The 18,109-nt window shown below is 46.6% G+C and overlaps 1 protein-coding gene across 1 annotated transcript in view; it reads right to left on the bottom strand.

Moving 5' to 3' along the window:
- Positions 1-1,298: 1,298 nt before the first annotated feature.
- The window catches only part of LOC115320083 (thiopurine S-methyltransferase), a 140,717-nt gene continuing 123,906 nt past the window's right edge, over positions 1,299-18,109 (bottom strand). The window contains exon 10 of the transcript XR_006076743.1: positions 1,299-1,461. The gene's annotated coding sequence lies outside the window, so the exon portion shown is untranslated. The remainder of the gene's footprint in view (positions 1,462-18,109) is intronic.

Consider the following 18,109-nt stretch of genomic DNA (forward strand, 5'->3'; position numbering starts at 1 on the left):
TTTTCCTTTTTCTCTCTCGCCCTCTTTCAGTAAAACGGTCTATAGTGTGCGGCGAGCGGTCGCAGCCTAGACCATCTGGTGTTGGCTGCGCGAACTAAAAAAAAAGCGAACTGATTAACGAATTGGACTCCTCCAGTACCTTTTACACAGAGAAAAAACGTTTTACAGCGTGAACGCGCTTGAAACCAGAAAGCGCGATCAGCTGGCACGCACCCAGGGATGTCAGAAGAACCCGACGAGGTAGGCGGACCGAGTTTTTGTGTCGCTTAGTGAGAACGCCTCTGACTAGGCGGCGCTAAAACTAGTCCCTCAGCCGGGAGCATGCGCTTTCATAGGAAGCGCTCAGATGGAACGGTCGTAAGTATAGAGTAGAGCACTATATAGCTCCTACGGAGCGAAGGAGCTATATAGTGCTCTAGTATAGAGTTGGTCGTGGTCTTTACATCCGAGGTAGAGCCACTAAATGAGCTACGCTTAGAGTATCGGCACTCCGTTCCCCGACATTGTTGTGGGTGCCGCCATTTTGGCTCGTATGCAGAGCAGACGCAACTGCCGATCGTCATGATTCAAAAGTGCGACTTCCTCGGCATTCGGTTCGGTGTTAGAAAGGTTATGTAACACTGCTTTGCTCTGCCGCGAACTGTTTGAACATTTGTGGAGGGCAAAAAAACGCTTCCTGTGATTTCAGATAAAGCTTCAGATAACTGGCAACCATGATTTTAAGACACAATATGGCCAAGTGACGTTACTCTGAAGCGTAGCTTATTTAGTGGCACTAATCCGAGGAAGGCGCTGCCCATGACGGTGTCAAGGATGATCCGAGGTTTCATCCTCTGCGACAACGAAGTTAAAAAAAAAGAAGACATACACATATAAGACGAAGGTTTATTTAGTATTTTACACGCCTTTTTATTTTATTAAGGTGAAATTAAATGGGAAACTGAAAACTGAGGCATTAAAATTGTTGTTAAAAGCCGCTGTGCCGACTATGCGCATCTGCATGCTGCAAGCAACACTGGCCATCGCAACGGCAGAAAACGCTCATGTGAAATGTGTGAAATGAAACCTAGCGATCTGTGCCGCCGCGCCGCTAGAGGCAGCGATTTCGGCCGCGGAGTCGCTGCATGTGAAACCCGCTTTAGATTCGTCGTGTGCTAGCGTCCGCTGCGATTCGGGTGTTTTGTTGCTACGCAGCTAAGTGTCGCCTCCGATATGCTCTCCTTAAAATACTTTTGAAAGGTAAACTATATCGGTTTTGGACTTGTTGTCCACGCAATGCTTCAGTCGTCGTCGTCATCGTCGTCCGGAACGGCGCAGAGGGATACTTTCTTCTCTTTTCTTTCTCGCAGAAACGTGCCTCCTGATGTCTCCGGGAACAAAGCAGTGTGTTTGCCGTTTAGCCATCGCAAGCGTAGACGCATGGGGCAATCTCTTCAGGAAGAGCATTGGTGAAAGCACGTTCTGCGTACAAGAAGGGTCCGTTCGTGTCGACAAAACGCAGCTTTGTGCGCAGAGCGAATTCGTCTGCTGCTCTTTCAGGGGTTGTGGTGACGTCAGAACGCCGATCTCTGATGGGTTTTCTGATTGAAGTATAGTGGGTAGACCTCAAGGCGCCTTCGTTTCAGGTCCACATGCTATTCCTCAATCAGAGCCAATCAGAGCTCGGCGTACTTCTGACGTCACCGCAACTCCTGCGCAAGAAGCAGATGACTTGCTCTCCATATAAGAGAAACAAAATTTTTTGCACGAAAGAACCGTTGAAGAACGGCATATCCCGAAAAAATGTCAATCCGCGGTGCAAATTTAAAAGAAAAACAAACACAAGGTGGACACAATTTCAACAATAATTTGTCAGTGACACCCGTGATCGACCAATATCATCTAGAACAGTGGTTTTCAATTGTCGATGTTTTGGGGACCCCTCGTAGATCGGCTGAGATGATGGAGGACCCCGTTCGCGTTGTGGGGAAGGAAAAGGTATAGGTTAAGTATGATAATGATTTAATAAAAGGATATAACTAAGGGCTGCTGTGAAGTAGACTTATATCATTGACATCACGAGAAAATTCACCAAAATTGGAACGTTTCTTCTCAATTAAAAAAAAAACAAAAAGACTTTTATTTTTGGGCTTGACTGATGAGGGAGAGCTTCGCAGACCCCTGGAATGCCTTCGCGGACGCCAAAGGGTCAGCGGACCCCCATTTGAGAACCACCGATCGAGAAGACAAGGATTGGGCATGACGGCATTGTCGGTGGCTTTAGCAGGTTTGCCGCCCCAAGCGGCAAACCTGCTAAAGCTCGACGACAGTTGCCGCAAAGCTCCACACTCGCCCGTCTTGGTTTCAGCACGTAGTATAGTCCTTTTCACCAAAGTCCGGATGCAATTGACGCCACAAGTTTATGGGACCATTCAAACAGCTTAAAGGAGGCAAGTCACTGGGCCTTCTCTGCACATGCTTGGTTTAGCAATGACAGAACACGTACTCTAACACGACGGACGTGATCTTGGTGCGCTCTTGAAGTAGTTTATTTGGCCCCATCGTCGCGTTCGTTGTTAGATGCTCCAAGGCTTACTGGCTGCGAAGGTGATGCAAAGTAGGTGGCTCTGGCTGGATCCACCGGTGATAACGTTTAGTGAGCAACGAGGCAGGCTTTGTCTTCCAGGGGGTATCTGATCGATAGATCGGGATTATGGAGCGAGAGACAACTCTCTCGCGATGCGGGACAATCCGGTTGTGGTGGAAGTGGTCGCTGCAGATGCTGCCGAGGCCAGGTCTTGCCCTCATTCCGTCAAGTGCCAGAGGTTAACAGTGCCGGATTTGAAGTGAGAACGCGAACTCGGGCTTCTCGAATCGATGAGACGCAGCTTCATACCTTTCCCCGCTGTTAACGAAACATGAAAAAGAAAGACAAAGGAGTCATTAAACTAGTTTGCTGTTCTCGCTGATGCAGTGAAAGTGAGCTGGAGCTATTGCATGCGCGAGAAAAAAAACACCATCCATACATGGGGATAACGTTTCTTGGCAATGAAGCGAAAGCTATGCGCAGAGCAAGTCGTCTGCTGCTTGTGTAGGATTTCCAGTGACGTCGGAACGACGCCGAGCTCTGACTGGCTTTGATAGATGGCTTTGATGGTGGGTAGACCTCAATGCTAGATGCCTTAAGGTCTAACCCCTATTTCGTTTCAATCAGCCAGTAAGAGCTCGGCGTTGTGACAACATCGCAACCCCTGTGCAGGAAGGAAGCAGGCGAACTTTCGCTCCTCATTGGTGCGCGTGCGCTCGCGCACATTGTACGCCGATCACGACTGAGATTGCGCCATCTTCGCTTCTTCGGAAGTGCCAAAAAAACTTGTTGCCGAATAGCGAAGACAATAGACCGATCTCACCAAGCGTTCGACGCATGCGCGAGGCAGCCATAACTTTAGTTCACATGAGGCAATCGGCAGTGCACGAGACTGTTTGTGGCCTGCACGCGCAGAGCTCCAGCGAGGTTGTCGCACGCGCAGAAAGACTAAAGTTCCCTCGATGCTTTGCGGCAGCGGTGGCGTAGTCAAACTGGCTGGTGAGATCGGTCTATTGCTGGTCCCTCGCAACACCGCTGAGAAGACAATGCCGTAGTGCCGACATATTCGCGTCACTGCGAAGGCCAACGCTGGACACAGATTGGAAAGGAGTGCCGCGTCGGCACTCGGCTTCTAGTCAAATTTAAACCGAATGTTGACGCAATCGCCGTGTCCAATCTGCGCCCAGCGTTTGTCTTCGCTGATGACGCCGTCTAATTCAGCAGTACGACTTTGTTATCTAGGAAATAATGTGCTGTGCCCCCCCCCCCCCCCCCCCCCCCCCCGAAACATCATAATAAGTGAATTGACGCCGCGCGGCCTACCTCGCGTCAGCTCCACCTTTAGTGCACCTAGCAGCCTCTCACGACGAGCGCGACATATACCCAGTTCTGTAGTGTTTGATAATGCTGAAAGTTTGGGAGCTTCCAACAGAGCACAAGAACGACCTGTTTGGAAAAACCGGCCTGCTATAGTTCCCTATATCCACAGAATAACCCACAACTTGAAGAGGGTAGCCTCCAAGTTCGGAGTCAATGTAGTTAAATCTGCTCCCGACAAACTCAAGACGCTGTGTCCCAAGGCCAATTCTGAGAAGCATCTACAAGCCCAATGCAGTGTTCACCACACACACACGTGTGTCACCTGCCGTATATGGGTCGTCTATGAGATTCCGCTATCCTGTGACAAAGTGTATGTTGACCAACCTGGCCGGTGTGTCAACATCAGTCTACATGAACACGCCCTTTCGCTGAAATCATCTCCGGCAGGACACCTCGCCCTACATATCCGAGACAGCAAAGTTCTGCAATATCCGAGACTGCAAAACGAGAATCCACAAGCAAAACCACAACCCGAGAGCCAGGGAGATTTATGAGGCTCATATTATCAAAACCAGAGGGGACGCTTGCATTAGCGCACCGTCAGTAGCCCTATCTGTCAGGGAACTCCAATACTTCAATTTGTTTTCTTAAAACGCTAGAACTTTTTCAGTTTTCCTCTCTCTCATATTTTTCTTTAAACGTCTTCTTTTTTTCTCTCTAATTTTTGTTCCTACATTTTTTTTCTTATTTTCTTTCTCTAGACTCATTTCCCTAGTCCTGTTTTTCTTTATAGCTTTTCATAAAAAAGGTATATTTTTTTTCTTAAAAATTTTGTTTGACAGCAACCTTCCTCCTCCTTATCTTTCACTAAAAAATCTCCAGGTTCGTTTTCCTCTTTCACATTAAAAACGCCAGTTGATAGTAGCGCTTTGTCCTCCCCCCCCCCCCTTTCCTGTCCTGTCCTGTTCTTCTACTTTTGCATGTCTTTTGCGCTCTTGTCCTCTATTAAATGCGCAACGCGTTACTGGTTACTTCTGCTTAGTTTCTTTTTTTCGGTAAAGAGTTGCGTACTTACTTACTCTTTTAACAAGAAAACGAGTAACGTACTTAGTTACTTTTAAAGCCAAGTAACGAGGAAGGGCATTTTATTACTTTTGAGGAGTGGCGTGTACAACACCGTTAAAACAGCCGTGTTTCATTTCTAACCTGAGCCTATACATCAATTGCGACAAGGGCAGTTGGGCAATCCGAAAAACAACTAAACAATAGGAGAGTATAGTTACGTTTATTGCTGAACACGTCCGTCGAAGTCTTCAGCTGGGAATGCCCTTCACCCAGCGAACACAATATAAGGTTCGTTGGTTTAACCTTGTACAATCGTGTACAGACCGAATGCAAACCCGGAGGTTGCCAACACGGGAAGGCACCGAACCCAATGTCTACCTCGAACTAGAAGTAGAGAGAATAAATGAGAGTAGGGAATCCCAGATTCATTTCTTTATCCTCAAGCGCAACACTGCCGCTCCTTTAAGCGCGCTAGTAAAACGACTCTTCAGCGTCGCCGGATATGTATTTTCATGGAAGCGGGGAAACATAACTGATGAAAACTTGGAGAGGCAGCTGCTGTTTAAAGGGGCGGTGTAACTATAATCAATTAGAATGCTTTTCACTTCACACGAGCTTACAGGCACTAGTGGGACTCATTGATACTCGTACGCAACCCCGCTGGCCAAGAAACTCCTTTGTTAAGTAGTCATTTCAAGGACAAAAGCGAACGTTTTCATTCAACATTTCCTTCGCGAAACTTTATGACGTTACTGGAAGATCCTATTATCAACCTGTTACGATATTGGAATGTTTGAAGGAATAGATTGCATCCGAGCATTGCGTGGACACTCGATTTGGTCTCGTGATAATCGATAGCTCGATAAGCATTAAGGTTACGTCATAGTGCACTGGCGGGAACTTTGAATTGAACCTCGTACTTCTATTTTTTATAAAAAAAAAAAAAAAAAAAAAACTACGCAATTTATAATGAAACATTTTTTTTAGTAATGTCCTGAAATACCCTTTTAACGCCTAGCATGAAAAAAATTTTTTTTTTTGAGTGTCAGAGGCCCTTTAAGGCACTGGATGGGCCTTTCCTGAAAAGGATGGACGGGATGGCGTACATGACCCAGAAGGACACGGGTTGGCAGAATCTTGCCCCGGGAAGTGACTTGGACTGTGCTAGACTTCCCGAGGCGTCGGACGGCACCAACGTTAATATTGGACCTGAGATGCGAGGTGATCTCATTGGGCGCGTTCAGTAGCGCCTCCCTTGCCTCCGAACGGAGTGCCTCGAGTTGGAGTCATCGGAGCGCCTACTGAACGACAAAAAAACCCGCGGCTCCAAACCTGCTTCTACGCAACTTCCGCTTTCTCCCCTGTGCCAAACGGTCTCCGAATAAACTGGAAGCAGACGATCGCGAGCACGATCGCTTTTATTTGACGCCGTTATTGAAGAAGTCTTTACAATGTCGTTGAAGAAAAAGCGGGTGATTGTACACATCAGCGCTGCTGTTCGAAGCGATGCAACACGATCGAGCCCTTCGCTTGGTGGTGCAAAGGCAGCTACTGTTATAAAAGCCGACAAAAAACGTCGTCAGCACACGTAAAATACAGAGCTCAGCGAATCTACCCCGCCGGTTGCGATACTTTTATACGGCCATGTTTGCTCTGCCCTTCGTAACGAACTTCCTATAAAATGTATTCGTATACACACAGGAAGTTCGGCCGCGCTCGGCGATCAAGGTTTTGTCGGCCGAAGCGAGCCTCAGCCAACGTGCACCCCGATTCAGCTACGCAAACAAAACATTAATCGGTATCATGCTGTGCGTGAGTGTCCAGCCGGCTTCCAAAGTCGCGTTCATACCCTGTTTTGCTCTGTTGAGCGCGGACAGGACTATCGTCAATATTACCGAGTTTCCGTGCAACGGTGATCAAGACACGGCGTCAAATGAACGTTTGCGTTGTTTATTTGCATATTCAAACCAAACAAAATACGGTCCAATGCATTTTCCGAAAGAGCCTTACCTGAAAAAGATATTCGACCGCGTTATTCGTCTTACCTTGAGCAGTTTTCATTAACAAAAGCGAGCAAACCGCGCACTTGCGACACAACCGAAGCAGCTTATCCCGCCATATTGTTTGTCTTTTCCTCTTTTAGCGCCGGAAATCATCACCAGTCAGGAAATGACGTCATTATAGCTCCTTTGACTCTACGTGCACCGTCTCCAGACTCGGTGCTTCGGAGCTTGACTCCGAAGCCCCGGAGTTACGTGCACCGGAAGTGACTTTTGGCCGTCCAGTGGAAGGAGTCAGTGACTCCTTGACTCCGGGGCCGCTACTGAACGCGCCCATTAGAAAGGTCTTTGTCGACGTCCTGAGTTATTCTGTTCACCGTTGTTCCAGCCAATGGAGAGTATGATATCATCACAGTTCCACAGAGAGCCTTCAAGTTGAGCAATGTTTTTGTAGCTTCACCATTTCTGGTGTCAACTGCGATGACATTTATTCTGCTGTTAAAACGAACCTCGTGAATGCCCTCAGGACATGAGTTTCTAGAGCTCTTGAGAGCTTCACGCTACTGAGAGATGTTATTAACGTCTCAGCATCTGAAGGAACGAACACAACAGTGAGCCCTTCTTCGATGGCTTTTGATCGGACTATTGTCTCCAAGAGGGAGTTGGAGTTGTTGCGCCGAGTTCTCTTTTGTGATCGAACTTCTTGATACAGGCCTCCGGTATCGTCGCCTTGTTCCATATAGTTGATATCTGTTGTTGACGATGCAACGAAACCATCAGAACAAATAGAGTGCCCATCATCTGGTTGCGACGTTACGGGTGCTTCGTTCCTTTGACGTTGCTCAGGAGCTATGCTCAGTGCTCAGTGCTATATAAGCCGCGTCAGAGGCGCCCGCTTGGGCCATTTCCTTGTTCGTTCACATGGAACGATACTAGCGGCAAAGGCTACAGTTTTCTCTAAAAGAGAACGTGGCGGTCTGCTTGATTGCTTTGTCAGGCACAACGCGTTTAGATATACTGCCCGTTAATATTTGATCGAAATTTTTCCAATAGAAGTTACACACTATTTCACCATGTACCGCAGTAAAAATTACAAGCACGAGCTCCTTGCTTTAGGGCACATCTTGGCGGCCAAGCTCTCGTGCATTAAAAGCAGCTGCGAACGCTATGAGCTCGCAAAAAATCGGGGTGTGTGTATGTTTATACACCCTAGAACTTCTCAACGGGCGACTAGTCTCCCAGCTGTAGATGACAAATTTAGCGAGTGCAGTAGAACCGCTAGCCTGGACTCTTTAACGTGCACCACGCAGTAGTGGTACACGACCACACGCCGGTACGATGCTCATGCAGATCGAAACGGGCAGGGGTGGGGATTGAACCCAGGGCCCCTGGGTTCTGCAGCGCGAGCTTTCGCTCCACGTTGTCTGAAATGGTGTGCGCTAGCCCACTCGGCCACCGATCCCCCCTAGGGGTATTCACACGAGGGAGAAATCCCGGGGATTTCTCCCCGACACGCGCGTATCACGAGATGAAAACGCGAGGCCTTTGCACATCGCAAAGCCTGACGTTTTCGTCGTGGGATGCGCGTGCCGGGGAGAAATCTCCGGGATTTCTCCCTCGTGTGACTTCTAGTTTTGGCTGCGGCACAAGAAAAGGTGAAACTGAATATAACTTATGGGGGTTCACGACCTATATACTGTAATCCTGACCTGCCCACAGAATGGCTCCCTATGGTATACGCTGTCGTCAATGAAGTGCGTCGCTTTGCCGTTGGGTGTGCCGGTAAAAGCTTTTGTGCGACCCGAACGCGGTTAACCCTTTCCCTACCATGGACGACCTGGGTTCGTCCACACTGTTAATGCCGCTCCCCGCGACGACGAGCTGGGCTCGTCCATGCTTCCATGGACAAACTGGGCTATACTTAAGGTTCCGCGTTTTCGGTTTCTATTTTTTTTTAATTCGGCGTACTTTTTTTGGTGTTTATTTTAAAATACAATTTTCGTTTTTTTTCGGCGTATATTTATGCCCACAAACGTTTATCGGCTTTTTTCGGTGAATGTAAAATAAACACCAACGGACACCGGATCACATGATCCTTGTACGTAGCTCTGATATTTGTGATCACTCTAATGGACATTGAAAAAGAAATGGACACTTCATTTGGCAAATGTGTGCAACTGCAAAAGAAACAAGAAAGGGGAGGGGGGGGGGGAGTGTTGAGATGCGGAAAAAGGGGGTAAATGTCCATGCGTACCATTACTCACCCAGGGGAAAAGACTCGCATGAAAAGAAGAGAAACAAGAACAAAACATAGAAGTACAAACTAGTCAGATATGAAGCCTATGCCCAATAAACATGGAATTTCACCTTCTGTACATCAGGATTACGTGATCTCATTATAGTACACACATGTACTTTCCCAGGTTCTTCTCCTTGATTCGCACTCTTTCTTGCCTGTTAATATGACCCCGAGTTTTGAGAATGCCCTCTCAACGCTAACACTGGACACTGACAGGCTGAGGAGATGAAGCGCTGCCTGAGCCAACATCGGCCAATCAACCAATTGTGACCGCCGAAAGAAACGCGGTGCGACGTTTTGAAGCACAACACAACATGCAGCGCTTGCATAAAGTCAGTCTTCCTTACAACGAGTTTAAAAACACGCTGAACATGGGGAAGTCATGGGGCATTTCGGACCTCACGTTCCGATTGATGATGCGCACATTAAACCAAATTGTCGTGGTCCATCCGTGTATCCCATACAATCGGAAACGTTTCGATAGACACTGTCGTTTCACTTTTTCGCCACGGCTCTGCTGCACGACTGGAAGGTCAAAGTGACCTTTTCCGGTTAAAACTGAATTTCAGAAAATGGATTTGACAAACTTTTATCGGTTTTTATCGGTTTAAATCAAAAATGCCGAACCTAAATCTGACCTTTTTCGGTTAAAACAAAATTTGCGAAAGTAGATTCGGCGTACTTTTATCGGTTTTATCGGTTTAAACCGAAAACTCCGAACCCTAGCTGTACTCTGTTTCAACTTATGTTGTACAGCAGTGAAGGCTAGAAGCGCGAGCTCATAACGTTGCCCTTGGTGCACGGGAGCTTGTGCCGCCGAGATGCGCCCTAGAGCAAGGAGCTCGCGCATGTAGCCTTTTCGGCGGTACAACACAAGGTGAAACAGAGTATTGGCGACGTGCGCGAACGAAAGCGTCGCTGTGGTCGGCCTTCCACGATTGGCCGAACGCTCACTATGACGTCAGAAAAGGATTTATCATCGACGGAAATAAGACGAATGAAAGAACTTTAATTTTGACGGTGTTGTCAGTGTTCCTTTTAGAGCGCAATGATTTCAAGCTTCCACCATGCTCATTACAAACACCATCGAACTTGTTGTTTGCAAGGTAATGACGTCACAAGGGGGAACCATAGGAGGGCGCCACTAAAACATCTCGCCGCTAATAGGGCGCATAAAAAAATCAGTATTTTCAAATCTTTTTTCTTTTTTTTGCTAGGAGAAGGGTTAGGAGTCTGTTTAGCGGACGGCCCGCACGGCGCTCGGCAGGTGATATCTGTTTCTCGGGAACACCCACCGTAGCTTGGCGCCAGCACGCAGCAGTATCACGTAGCAGGGTGTGTCGCTGTCACGTTTGCTTGTCTCGAAGGAGCACGTTTCTCAGGCACGTTTTTCGGAGCGAAAAGAAAAGTTTTTTTCTCACTATATCTCAGGCACGGAATTTACCTGAATTTGCGTTACATGTCATGTTTTAAGGTGCAACCCCACCCTTGGTTAGTGTGATTCTGAACCAACAGATGGCGGTGGGATCGCCTTCCAGGCCTGTACATCAAGGCGACAAGTCGTGTGTGGTGGCGCTTCGATACAGTGGGATATTTTTCTATATCCTGAATTTGACATCCCTGGTCCCTTTTTCTCTGCACGAGCTTTCTTTGGAACGCGTACGGCTGCGCCAGTTCTCGTGCAAGGGGGCTCGTTGCCTACGCTCCGAGCTCACGTCTCAAACAAACGTGGGCAGAACAAAACGCGAAAATATTCCTGAGCCAAATGGCGAGACACGCGCACAACAAAACCACCGACGCGTTAAAATATATAAAATTGCCTGTGCGCCGTTATCGGAGATTTCAGAGGTCAGTTAGACATATTTTAATGTGGTTAGATCTATGTTGACACCAATGAAGGGGACGAGAGGACGAACAGTGAGCTGAAAAATAAAGGTCTAATCGGCAAACTTGTGCGCACCCCCCCCCCCCCCCCCAAAAAAAAAAAGAAAAAAAAAAAAAAAGAAAGAAGGAGCGTCGAGGCAGCAGAAAAGCAGGCAGCGATTCGGCAGCGGAACAGAGAGCGAGAGCGAGACTGACTCGAGAAGGTCGCTGGCAGCTGCTTATCAATTCTACAGTGCGTCACCATCTCGAAATTTGGGCAAAGAAGGTTCGAGCGTCGCGCGCTCGGGGCGAGGATGAACTGCACTTTCGAGAATAAGAAAGCAGGGCGAAAGTTACGTCTGGTGCAAGAATGGACGCGAATCTTCTAGAATTCCGTGACCGAGCGTTGCTTTTTCGGCTTAGCGGGCGGCAATATGACGGACCGGCCCTTTTGTCGTACATGTGTTTGGCTCTTCGTGAATTTCCAGGAAAACGCGATGACGTGATAGACTTGGGTTTCCGAAATTCTAGCTTGAAAAATTACCTAAAAAATAACAATTTTTTTTTTGAGGGGGGGGGGGGGGGGGGGATTAGGTGTCTTATTTGGGGGGGCTGGGTGTTTATTTTGACCAAAACCAGGAGACTGGAAAACACAAAAAATGACACCCAGGTTTAGATGTTCAGTTTGGTAAACCCAAAATAGGACTTAGGACACAGTATGATAAAAAAAAATGCCGAGGTTAAAAATTAACTCACAGCAATAAATGATACGAATTAATTTCAATACGAATTCAGTGATAAATGCAACGACTGGCCAGGCAAAGATTCTGGATCTGTGGATAGCTTTTCCACATAGTTTAAGGAATGTACAAAGTGTCACAAAAAAAAACATTTTTTTTTTTACCACAAGAATAAATTAGGTATTTCCGAATGCTCATTCTCCGCCCACTGTAGTGCTAGATGTCACAACCAGGGCCGACTTGCTAGAAACTGCATCTCAGCTGAGACTGGGAGAAAGAAAGCACTGCCAAAGCCAGTGCACGAGCTGAGCGCGACTCAAGCCGCGTCTCAAAACGCTCGCGCGCCCCAGCCTTTGCAGTGCTTTCTTTCTACCAGTCTCAGCTGAGACGCTGTTCTAGCAAGCCGGTACAAATGTCAAAGTTTCAGCCCGATCCGAGACCTCATTCAAAAGTTATGAGTGATTTTCTGAAAAGTTCAATGGGAAAATGGCGGCCGACAGAGTTTTCGAATACATGGAAGTCTATGGCGTCAGAAACCGAAAACGGGCAAAAATGGGCTCCATTTTCCCAATGAAATTTTCAGAAAATCACTTATAACTTTTGAATAAGGTGTCCGTTTGGGATGAAACTTTGGCATCTGGTTGTGACCTAGTGCTATCTTTGGGCGGAGAATGAGCGTTAGGCGAGGCGTAGTTGACTTTTGCGGTAAAAAAACAAAACGTGTAAATTTATTTTGCGACACCCTGTACATCTTAATTTGGTGATTTATGCGCGCAAGTAGTGGTGTGAAAAAAATGAAAAAGATGCAAACGGGTAGAGTTTGACGTCGTATAAAATATTGTGCAAGCACGCACATGTTACGCTGATTAAGAATGAAACAGCTCTACATTTTACACTAGCGGTGAGTGTATCGAAAGTTAAAGGGATTGTCCGGTCGAATTTTGTATTCGAGAAAACAATTGAATATCATTGTTATTGCCTCGAGAAGCATCGTACGTGCAATATCCGAATTTTATATGCCCCTCTGCGTGAGTAATTGAATTTATACTGCTCCAATCGCATTCTAGCGTAAACGCTGCTTTCGTTGGCAACATTGAAGCTCTGACGTCACAAAACACAAAGCGATCATTTTTGTCTCGTTGTTTGCCTGCGAGTGAACGCCTCAGCGTGCTTCGTTTTTGTTGTTGTGCTCGACTTGTTTCGTGGTTGGGTGAGAGTTTTGTTGCGCGGTTGGGTACCACAACCACCGGGCAGCAGATGCGAGCCAAGACATGACGTTCCACACTTTTCCGCGAGACGTGCAGTGACGAGCAAAGTGGACCGTCGTCGTGCATAGGGACTGGGTCCCGTCCAGATCGAGATCCTGCTTATGCAGCAATCATCTCACAGAAGAAAGCTACGAGCTGAGCTCTCAGCGGACAGAAGGCTTGTAAGCTGAGGTGTGATGTTGTGCCAACGAGATTAAACTACGTCCACCCACTCCTCGCCCAAATCGGATCAGTCAATTTAGGTCTGTTCGATTCGCCTGAACTGGCTGAACTAGTTCGGCAGTGCAGGAACTGGTTCATGCGATTCAATCGGAAGTTGCACGACCGCTGCACTGGCGCGCTCGATTCATCCCAGTTCTGAACGAGTTCAGACCCAGTTCCTCAAAATCTTGCACCGGCTCCGGACTCTGTTCAGCGTCCGTGCAGAAGCAGACGACAAGAGCAGACGGCGATAGCAGAACTCCTCGTCCGTCTCTGCTCGCGGTGTAATTTTTCGCAGCGCTTGCTCAAATGTCTGCGATGTTTAACAATAACGCCGATACGGAAGTTGCATTTCCTCTCATTTATGATAATAACGTACTCGCGGTGGACGCGAAATTGAGATCATAACCGAGGGTAGGAATTTGCTTGATTATGATATTCTAAAAGCGTTTTAGGCACCTGCTCGCGTAGGTTTGGCTCCCTGTGGTGAGTGTTGAAATAATGGCTCACGTAAATTGTTTCTTTTTGCTGCTATGTGGGGATCCACAGTGTTGATATTCTTACAGACACGGGAAAGGTGTTGCCCTCATGATAGTCTCCTCCTTCAGTTGCTTTTGGGTGCATATTGAAGACTCAGATACAATGCAGAGGTCTGGGATTTAGTGCGTTGGCACTCGCATGAACCCCCTAGCTGAGCATAATACTGCATGCTTTGTCCGCTGGTACATTTGGACGCCCACTAACGGGCCTGGGAAAAACACCGAGAATCGGCATTTTTTTGCCAATTCTCGCTTCAACTTGACGCCAAAGTTACGGTCGATAATTGTCTTGGCCAAGACGGTATCGTCAGTCCTTCGCCTTCGAGGTGACCGGTATACCGACCGCGCGCTGCCGCCAGTGACTCCCGACGCAAAATCATCCTGATGCCGCGAACCTATCGTCGAAACGCAAAGGTTCCCTTTGAGGGGCATTTGCCGCTACCTTCTTGATTTGTAACCGACTATAGTTCAGAACTTCCTGGCCGCATCGAACAGACCTTGATTATGCAGCGAAACCGAAACCAACAGGTTGGCCATCTCGAAATGATACCAGAAGTTGTATTTAGCACGCGTGCAGCCCGATATCTGTTTGACCCGGGTGTGAAAATGGGGCGTAATACCTACGATTCACAAGCTCGGCCAAGTCAAGTGACGACATGCATTTGAACGGTTCGCCGTTTGCCTTCGACCCGCGGACGTCGCCTCTGAGGGAATGACCCGCAGCCTCATCACCGATCCAGTGGATCCGCCGAAATGTGTACCCAGATGCCGCTTCGTGTACCTAAGTGCCGCTTCAAAGGCGAAATCTGCATCCTTTGCTTTGCATGCGCCCCTAGTTCGATCGGCGTCCGTCGCAGTTGTGTTTGCGCGAAACGGCATACGTTTGCTCGAAGCTTATGGCTGTCTGCGAGTAATATCCTGCTAAAAGACGTGACTTGTTTTGCACATGCTTGGGAACTGCATTAAAAGAACCGTATTTCAGTAGGGTAATGCCTAGGAGACTATATAATTCGAAACAAAATACAAGACATCCATCGACCAACGCTTGCTATCCCGACCATTCGACAAACCTTTGCGTTTTGTGACGTCACGCAGCACCTACGGATGTCAGCCATTGACACTGGCGAAATTCGGGGTGCAGTTTCGTACATAGGATCATGAAAGGTTTACTTAATAACGGGAGATCATATATCAAAATAAAAATGACGTTTGTCTATATGAAGGCTCCCTCGACGTAACGAGCGCAAGAACTTAAGTACTTCCGGTTTCGACCGGACAATCCCTTTAAGGGTGCATCAAAAGCTAAAGCATGTACACATATACTGCTCATAGTACTCATTGTACTCATAGTACTTTATTACCCTCAGATTTGGTGTAAGTTTCCTCCTGATCGCTTACAAGAGAAAGGAGGAAACATTCTAACTCTGGGCTGATAGAAAAGCACCACCTGCTGACAGCTACCAATCATCTCGGCGTCGATTATATAAGCATCCACTGCATGCCAACGGTCGCGTGCTTAGAACGAGATTTTCCTACGTAATTTCATGCAATCGCTATTGTTCTGGACAAACAACTATGTTTACTCAGGCAAGGGGTCAGATGTGAAGCTTAGAATATTTTGTATTGATTGTGGCACACATGGCAAGTTGTATAGGTTTTTTTTTTTTTTTTACAATCCGCGAAATAGAATGCTTCTGGGTTACCTTGGTCTCTAATGCATGCAGCACACAGAAGAGCACGAACTGAATCACAGTAGGAAACAAAAATAATTATGATAAACAAGCATTTAATCACGCGAAAACTGAGGGCACTGCACATACACAGAAGGTAAGCTTTGTTTCACTGAATACATTATCAGTAAAGTATTTGGTTTTATCGTGCAAGCGAAGCGGAATATACAAGTGCGAGCATACTGAACTGAGCAACACTTTCAGTGAACAAGCGCACCATCCAGCATCGAGCTCGCTTTTATAGCTTTTGGTACGCTCAAACTTTTCAATACACAATTATAATCAACTCTATTATTTCAATTATTTTTATAAGGTGCGCCTCTATGTGTGTGTGTGTTTTGTCTTTTGCGTTCACGTGCCATTTTCTTAGTCATGTAATATTTTTCCAGAAGTCCGACAACTACAGTTTGTTTCATCATAAGTTATAGCCGCATAATCAAAAATGTAAACAAAAGAAGAAAAAAAAACGCGAACACGCGAACACACATTAAAAATGCAATTTAACGGCGCATTCAAAATTAGTCGTTAGTTTCTTAGAGAGCAGAAGTTTCGTAGGGCGACATTGTTACCCGTTGAAGGTTATAAAAAGTGCAGTACAACTGTTATCTCAGGGTCTTTAACGTGCATCAATCACACAGTATATGTGATACACGATCGCACGACGGTGGGATGCAAATGGGCGACTGAACCCAGGGTCCTTGCTGAAGCCCCTTGATAAAGGCGTTTTTTACAAGTTCCGTCAACCATTGTTGTGGAAACGTGCAAGACACGTGCCACGAGCGGATGCTCCGCCGCCATTGGCTTTCAAGGGCCAGTCATTTTAGTGCTGAGCCGCCATTTGCCTCCAAGGGCCGCTCGTGATACGTTCCTCGTGCACTGGCACCCTTGAGGTTATTTGAAAAACCAACGCAAACACATCGAGGAGATTTAGTCCCTACAGGCTCTGCAGCGTGAGCTCCGTGCTTTGAACAGAGCTCGCCTCGAGCCTTTCTCCACGTGCTCTGATCTGTGGTGCCACAACACATTCGCCCAACGATCCCTCACCGCACTTGGTTTAGCTTGTGAGCTAAACCAAATGACCTATGCTTAGAGTAGAGCCACTAAATGAGCTACGCTTAGAGTATCGGCACTCCGTTCCCCGACATTGTTGTGGGCGCCGCCATTTTGGCTCGTATGCAGAGCAGACGCAACTGCCGATCGTCATGATTCAAAAGTGCGACTTCCTCGGCATTCGGTTCGGTGTTAGAAAGGTTATGTAACATTGCTTTGGTCTGCCGCGAACTGTTTGAACATTTGTGGAGGGCGGAAAAGCGCTTTCTGTGATTTCAGATAAAGCTTTAGATAACTGGCAACCATGATTTTAAGACACAATATGGCCAAGTGACGTTACTCTGAAGCGTAGCTTATTTAGCGGCACTAGCTTAGAGTATCGGCGCTTTTTTCCCCGATATTGTTGTGGGCGCCACCATCTTGATGGTCAGTAACACATCAAACGCAACTGCCAATCGTCATGATTCAAAACTGCGACTTTCTGAGCATTAGTCGGTGTCAGGAAGCTCACCTAATATTGCTTTGCTTTGTCGCGAACTGTTGAAACATTTGAGGAGGGCGGAAAAGCGTTTCCTGTGATTTCAAATAAAGCTTCAGAAAACTGACGGCGTGCGGTCGTGTATCACTACTGCGTGATGCACGTTAAAGACCCCAGGGTAGCGGCTGTACCGCACTGGCTAAATTTCTCATCTACAGCTGGGAGACTCGTCGCCCCTGTGAGGCAGACCAAGTTCTAGGCTGTATAAACGCACACACAACCCAATTATTAAGCATCTGACACCCCGACATCTGGAGCTTTCTCTGTCTTTCACGTGGCGTTCCAAGCGCCGCACGACGGACAATGCACATCAAGCTGTTCTTGAACACGTTTCGCCATCTGTACTTTATATTAAGCAAATACAATTTGTCGTAACTGAATGGGAAAAGTTTGAGGTTTTATAACATTCTTAACGTGTAATATATTAATATGAGAGTTCTGGAAAAAGTAATATTGAAGCATGCTTCATAATTTAATGTCTCGTTATTTTTATTAGTTTACGTGATTCGTTTTTATAGCGCCATAAAAGAATACCATTTTAAACTTTATTTTTTATTTTAAAATATACAATATTTGTACAGTTCGTTGCTTACTTTTTTAATTTATTACATCCAACCAAACGCTCACGTAAAATATCGCGGACGATAAGACGTTATAACTCGAGAAATATGTTTTTCAATTTAGAGACTGTGGTCTATTAAAAGGTGAGTAAGTAACTAACAACTAAAAATAATCGTAATATCGAGACATTAAATCATTGTTGAAAAACAGCTCTTTAATTTGACATTAATTTAATAATTGTAAGGTATATAGAAAGAAAGTTATAATCCGTCAAAAAAGCACCAAGACGTCAAGCACGGTGGGGTTGCACCTTAATCACGTCTCTTCCACGCGTGATTTCACGTTTGACTTAAGCGTTATGGGTTGTTC

The sequence above is a fragment of the Ixodes scapularis genome, unplaced genomic scaffold, assembly GCF_016920785.2.
Source record: "Ixodes scapularis isolate PalLabHiFi unplaced genomic scaffold, ASM1692078v2 PGA_scaffold8__174_contigs__length_109621045, whole genome shotgun sequence".
NCBI lineage: Eukaryota > Metazoa > Arthropoda > Arachnida > Ixodida > Ixodidae > Ixodes > Ixodes scapularis.